The 6050-nt window shown below is 54.4% G+C and overlaps 1 long non-coding RNA gene across 1 annotated transcript; it reads left to right on the top strand.

The window, feature by feature from the left end:
• The first annotated feature begins 862 nt into the window (after positions 1–862).
• On the top strand, positions 863–5745 carry LOC137844081 (uncharacterized). The gene is made up of 2 exons (XR_011089802.1): positions 863–1066; positions 3411–5745. It is a non-coding gene; the product is annotated as an uncharacterized lncRNA (long non-coding RNA).
• Positions 5746–6050: the final 305 nt, after the last annotated feature.

Genomic DNA, 6050 nt, shown 5'->3' with positions numbered 1-6050 from the left:
GAGTGGCGTTGTCTGGAGGGTGACAGAGCTGGGGGTGGCTGGCAGCACGCTGGAGCATCCTGACCGCGGTGGCCCCAGGGACAGGATGGGATGGGGAGAGCAAAGGGCACCTGAACCGCCCCCAAGCAGCAGCACCACGGGGCTGGGAGGTGCCTTTTGGTCACAGCTCTCCGGAGAGCCCATGACTGAGCCACCCGAGCACCCAAATGTGCACCTGAGCACCCACATGTGCACCCAAGAGCTTGCACACGCACCCAAGCACCATCACTTGGCACCCATGGGCCCCATGGCACAGCCCCTCGGGCAGGGCAGAGGCTGGGGAGCCCCCATCAGAGCACCCCAGATGGCAGAGCTGGGGTTTTCCAGGCAGCGAGCTGCTTCTGTCACCTTCCCTCTCAGACCTGCCCTGGTAAAGGATGGTTTTCACCTCCCTGAATTAAATGAACGCGGATGTTTAACAGCCTGCCTCCAGAAAGGAGGTGCTCTCAGAAGGGACTTGCTCTAGATTTATCCGTGTGTAGCCAGAAGCAGGATTTGGCCTGTTTCCTCGGCTGGCAGGGCACACGCAGCATCCCAACCAGCTGAGCTGGGCACGTGAATATCGCTTATAGCATCCTCCCTCGTCCTCAGGGATCCCGGCAGCACTTATGGATCCTCCAGGTCCGCTCAGTGCTTCTCCTGCCACTTTCAGGGCAGGTGCTGGGGTCAGGATCAGAGTATCCTACAGATCTGTGGACATGGGAAGGGACTGGAGGGGACGAGGAAGAGCCAATTCTACCAGGTGGAACCCATACACTGAGAGCTGAACCCTCAGCTGCTTTAAATGACTGGTGCCAGGGGAGCAGCACCAATTACACCAGCTGATTTGGCCCAGAGGGGGTTGAGGTGCAGCTGGTGCTCATATTCTCCACCACTGGCAACCCAGGGCACCTGGATAAAAGGGGCTCAGGGCAGGGGCTGTGTTTCCCCACTCCTTGGGGCAGTGTTGATGCTCTTTGGGGACAGGCTGCTGGCTCTGAGATCTGAGAGGTGACTCAATTTGGGCAGCAAGTCCCAGAAGCTGCAGGTAAGACCCAAAATCTGCAGGATAGTTGTGTCTGATGTTTTATAGCCTGAAGAAAATGTGGGCTGTCTTCTCTTACCTGCTGTATTTTGCAGGTATAATAGCAGTTCATAATCAGTGCAAGTGCCCCAGTTAAATAAAAAAACAAGGAAAGTAAAATAAAAATAAAAAGCTGCAAATAGAATAGAAACACTACATTTTTTTAAATTAGTGTGAAATGGAATTTAGAAGAAAAAAAAACAGATCTTTAGCTGAGTGTTTTGTTTACAGAAAATCAGATGATCCTGTTTTGAGCTTTTAAAACTGTTGTCATACTTGTGATTGTTAGAGGCACTAAATGTTCTCCAAACAAATCCCTTTGGAAAGCGCCTCCCCATCTCTGAGCTGCACAACCAAGGCACTGTTGGCCTGCTCCTGTTTCCTCCTTTCTGCTGTGGAAGGCTGCTCGAGCTGATCTGCTTTTGGGAAGTTTTGATTTGGCCAAAGCTGGTGAATTTTGATGCATTTATCCTCGTTGCTCGCTGTGCTGCTGGGTCTATCACAAGGCTATCGAGCACCCTGAGGCTGGTTGGGGAAGAATTTGCTGTACTCCTAGGAGGAATATTAACAATTTTATTATTATTATTTGTCCCAAAATTATTTGGGACAAGCTGGAGGGAGCCTGGCACTGGGGCTGGAGCTGATGCACCCCCTCACGTCCCAGCACGGCCCCAGGGGATGCTCAAGGGGCTGCCCTGGTTCTCCCTCGCAGCAGTGTCCTCTGCTCTCCTGTGCCTTACAAACAGGTTATGATCTCCCTTGGTTGCACATTGCAGTGTTTTTGTACTTTTCCCTGCCCCAAAACTTGGCTGTCCCTGCACCAGGATCACAGGGAGCAGCGATCCCATCCTCCTCGCAGCGACCTCTCACACCGTTATCGGCTGCCCTCCTTAGCCTTCTCCGGGCTAGACTAAACAACCGCAGCTCCTCCAGTCTCTCCTTGTGGGTTGTGCTTTCCCAACCTCTTATCGTTGTTTCCCTGCTCTTCTTTGAACTCCCTCTGGTTTGCTGATCTCCTTCCCAAGGAGCACCACGGGGCGAGCACCAGCCAAGCATCCCCACTGCAGCCCCTTTTGCTCCACACCCCGTGGGTCTGTGCCAAGCTCTCCATCAGCTGGAGACATCCCAGATCACTTTTTGTGTGCCCCTGGCTCACCAGCTGCCATAATTATTTTGCTATTGGGCTGAGTGCATCCCCTTAGGTCGTTCCTCTGGTTACTGAGATGTTTTGGGGATAACCCTGCCTCCCCTCTGTAGGGTGCTCTTGTGGATGCACTTCCCACCACCTGAACCATGAACCCAGGCTGGGGGTGAAGATTTCACCTCGAGACCACTGCCTCCACTTGCTTAGGAGAACACCGGGGGCTGCACCAGCTTTTCTGAAGCCAGCTGTGGTCCCATCCTCTGCTTTCCCCATTTCCACTGCCCAGCCACCTCCTCCTCAGAGGATTGGCTCGGTGCAGCGTTCAGGACAAACCCATCCCTTTGCTGTTGTCTCTCGTCTCTTTACAAACTGATTGCTTCATAATCTATCTGTGCATTTTTCTGCGTATCAATTTATTCTGGCTAATCCCCCCCCTTTAATCACAGGCATTGCCACCGTCTCCTCCAGCCCTCTGGGAATTCACCACCTGAGTGCGAACTGGTGGATCCGGAGGGATTTGGGCCCTCCTGGTGTACAAGAGGGGACCCCAGGGGCTTCTCTAAGCCTGTCTCCAAGTGGAGCAGTGGCAAGGTCTGGGGGCCCTTTGGGGCTCCGCATTGAATGGTGACAGTCACAGTGAGGTGATAGCTTTGGTGCGGTGGCACTGCTCCCATGGGAGATGGGCAGGGATGTGCCAGGCAGCAAAGCTCTTTGCCATGCCCGTCACCCCGCTGCACATCACAAAATCAGATCCCGAGGTCCCACCTTCCTCGCCCGATGGGGATTTGGGTCTTCTCGGTTCCTTTTCCAGCCCATAAAACGCCCATTCCCCTCCCTGGCTCTGTCCTTCCCCTCCTCGTTCCTGTGCAAAGGAAAGCCCTCAGCGAGATACTGCTTTAAAACCCAGAAGCCAATACTTTTCTTTTCAAACCTCAGCATTTCATCTTCCCTCTAAGAAGGAAGGAAGCCCCTTTTGTTGAGTACACAGCCTGTAATTTCCCTGTCAGATCCTAGCAGCAGGTCAGTGTTGTGACTGACTGAGTGAGGATCGCTCCCTTAAAGGTAATTACACTAAATTTCCTTTTGAAGGACAGCTTTCGCTGGATATGATACAAGGAACCCGCTTTTTTTTTTTTTTCCATTCACTTAAATTCATGAATTCAGTGGCTGTCACCGTGCGCGCGGGAGCTGGAAGGGGCGCGAGTCCCCCGGCAGAGGCGGCGATGGGCGAGCGGGGACGGACGGCGCGGGCACCGGGAGCTCCTCGGGGATGCGGGGCTGGAAAGTGGCTGCGAAGGGACCTGGGATTTCTCTGTCCCCCCCCTCCGTGCTCCGTCTTCGCTTGCCTTCCCCTCGCTGCCACCTGGGTGGCATCGCGCGGCTCCATCCATCACTATCCGGCGTCTCGCTCGCTCCTTGTGGGCTCACCCTCCATGTGTCCAGGAGTCACTCGTCAACAACAAACAGTTAAAAGGAAGAAAATAGGCTGGAAATATCAATGCACTTTGGTAACAATAAACCCTGCTTTTAATTTATGCTAATATGTAGGGTTGTGGTGACAGTAAGAACAAAATTACAGAGTGGCTTTCTAGCTGGTAATTATCCCTCCATTTTCGTTGCTCGGGAAGATGGACACACAATTATGCTCTCTTGCTGTATATTAATACGGATTCTTGACATCTTCAGCAGACCTGGAGCTGTCATCGGGCTTTTTGTCTACTTTAATTGAAAATTAATGGTTACTGTGTTACCACGGAAACCGTGGCAATGGACGCCAATAGCGCTCACATATCAAACAGGCACTGGTGGCATTGTCTGTCCGTGTTGACCTTGAAAGTTAAAAGAAAAACTTAAATAAAAAAAAAAAAAGGAGAGGGGTAGGAAAGAAGGGGAAAAAAAAACCTTGAAAACCGAGGGGTGGATACGGAATCAAAGGAAGGGAAGAAGGGGGGAAAAAAAGAGGGATGCGAGGGAAAAACTTGGTGTCTCTTGTATCTGGAAGGGGAGGAAAAAAAAAGCCTCGAAGCAAGGAGTCAGAGAGCGCTGTGTGAGCGCAGCGGCCTCGTGAGCAGCTCCGGGGTAACCCCAGCTCGGTGTCCTCGAGCCAGGAGAAGCGCGGCCACCAGTGTGCAAGCAAGGTGTGAGCGTGGGGATGGCCGTGCCAAGGAGCCCCCGGCAGGGGGAAGCTGGTGGGGAGAAAAGAGACAGGGAAGGCAAGGAGGAGAAATAGGTCGGAGGGATGAGAGTCTGGGTTTGCTTGGAGTGGGAATGCTGCCGGAGCAGAGGGTGGGCGCAGAGCGCTGCCTCTGTCTGGGTCAGGAGCAGGGTTGGAAATGTGATTTTGGGTACGTTCTGCTTTCCCTGGTGCCCACCTTTTGCTGTCTCCTCTCTCGCCCGGATCACCAAGGGCTGCTCTGCGCCTTTGTTAGCGAATAACAGAGGGGCAGGCTTCTCTTCGGGAGCTTGGGACTTCTGGGTCCCCTTCACACCTAAGTGAGCTGCCTAATTGGCTTGGCTTTTCCTCCTCCTCTCTTGCTCTCCGTGAGCTTCCCGTGACCTGTGGGCCTGCTTTTAGCAGAAGCTGGAGCACGGGGAAAGGCAGCCACCGTGCTCTCAGTGCCCAGATGAGAAACGTTGTGGAGGATTGAAGGGGGAGCAGTTTCATCAGGAAGTGGAACAGGGAAATTTGGGAAACCCTGGGACAAGGCAGACAACCCTCAGGGCCCTGCAGCTGCTTGGTGCTGCTCTCAGTGCATCCATGGGTGGGATGGTTTTGGGGCCAGCCAGGGCAGAGATGTCCACCCGGTACCTTCATGCCCTCTGCATCCTTGCTCCCTTGCCAACGTCTCCGGATGCGGTGCGGACATGAACCCCGGCCCCTTTGGGAAGGTGATCCAGGGCCTTTTAAAGCTGAGTACCACGGGAGCCCGTCCTCCTCCAGAGCAAACAAGAAGACAAACACAGCGGAGGCGTGCCTGAAAGCCGGAGTCTTTTTTCATTTTCCCTGCATCCCTGATCCCAACCTTAATCCCCGCACTGAATCCTGTCAGCCCGGCTGTTCTGGCACTGACATTGCTGCAGGCATCTTCTCCGCTGCCTTCCCTCAGATCTGCCTCCTCCTGGGACGTCTAAAGAGGACTCCGAGATTTCTGTGTTACTGGATGATTCACTCCGTGCCCTCCAGCAAAGTGCTGGGGCTCCCCGGGGGGAGGAAGCAGGCGGAGGGGGGACGGGGGCTGCGGTGCCGATGCTGTGCCGGCGGATGCTCCGGCTGCGCACCGAGGCCCCGGGCATCTCAGTGGGGTTGGGCAAAAGCAAGAGCAAGGGTGGGCAGGGACAGGGTGCTGCTGCTGGTGCCCAGGGTGGTGGGAGATGTACCTATCACCCCAGAGACCTTCATCATTTTGCTGTTATGCCTTTATGGTCATGCTCCTTTATGCTCCTGATTTTGCCCAGCTCGCCATTGATCAGAGGCTATGAACATTTAGGGACAGGTGCATCCCACGGGCTGCCTGCCTGACTATGCCACCCCATAACCTTTGGGGTAGGGAGGACCCCAGGAGAGCATGGGGCTTTCTCCAGGTGGGTGTCCCAGCCCCGTGCCAGGTGCCACCAGCTCTCCCCTCCTGGTGTGACACCAGGGGCTGGTGATGGCGCAGAGACCGCGGCTGAGCCCGTCTCGCCCTAACCTCCAAGGTGCAGCAGGGGAAGAAGAGAAATAAGTTTGTATGCCAAAATCTTCTCACCTGGCTACTTGTAGCTGTGGCAGCAGCATGGGGCAGGGGTCATCAGCTGGGGTTTTGT

This window comes from Anas acuta, chromosome 24 (genome assembly GCF_963932015.1).
Source record: "Anas acuta chromosome 24, bAnaAcu1.1, whole genome shotgun sequence".
Classification (NCBI taxonomy): domain Eukaryota; kingdom Metazoa; phylum Chordata; class Aves; order Anseriformes; family Anatidae; genus Anas; species Anas acuta.
The sequence above is the reverse complement of the archived record's forward strand: the minus strand, read 5'-3'. Positions and strand labels throughout refer to the sequence as shown.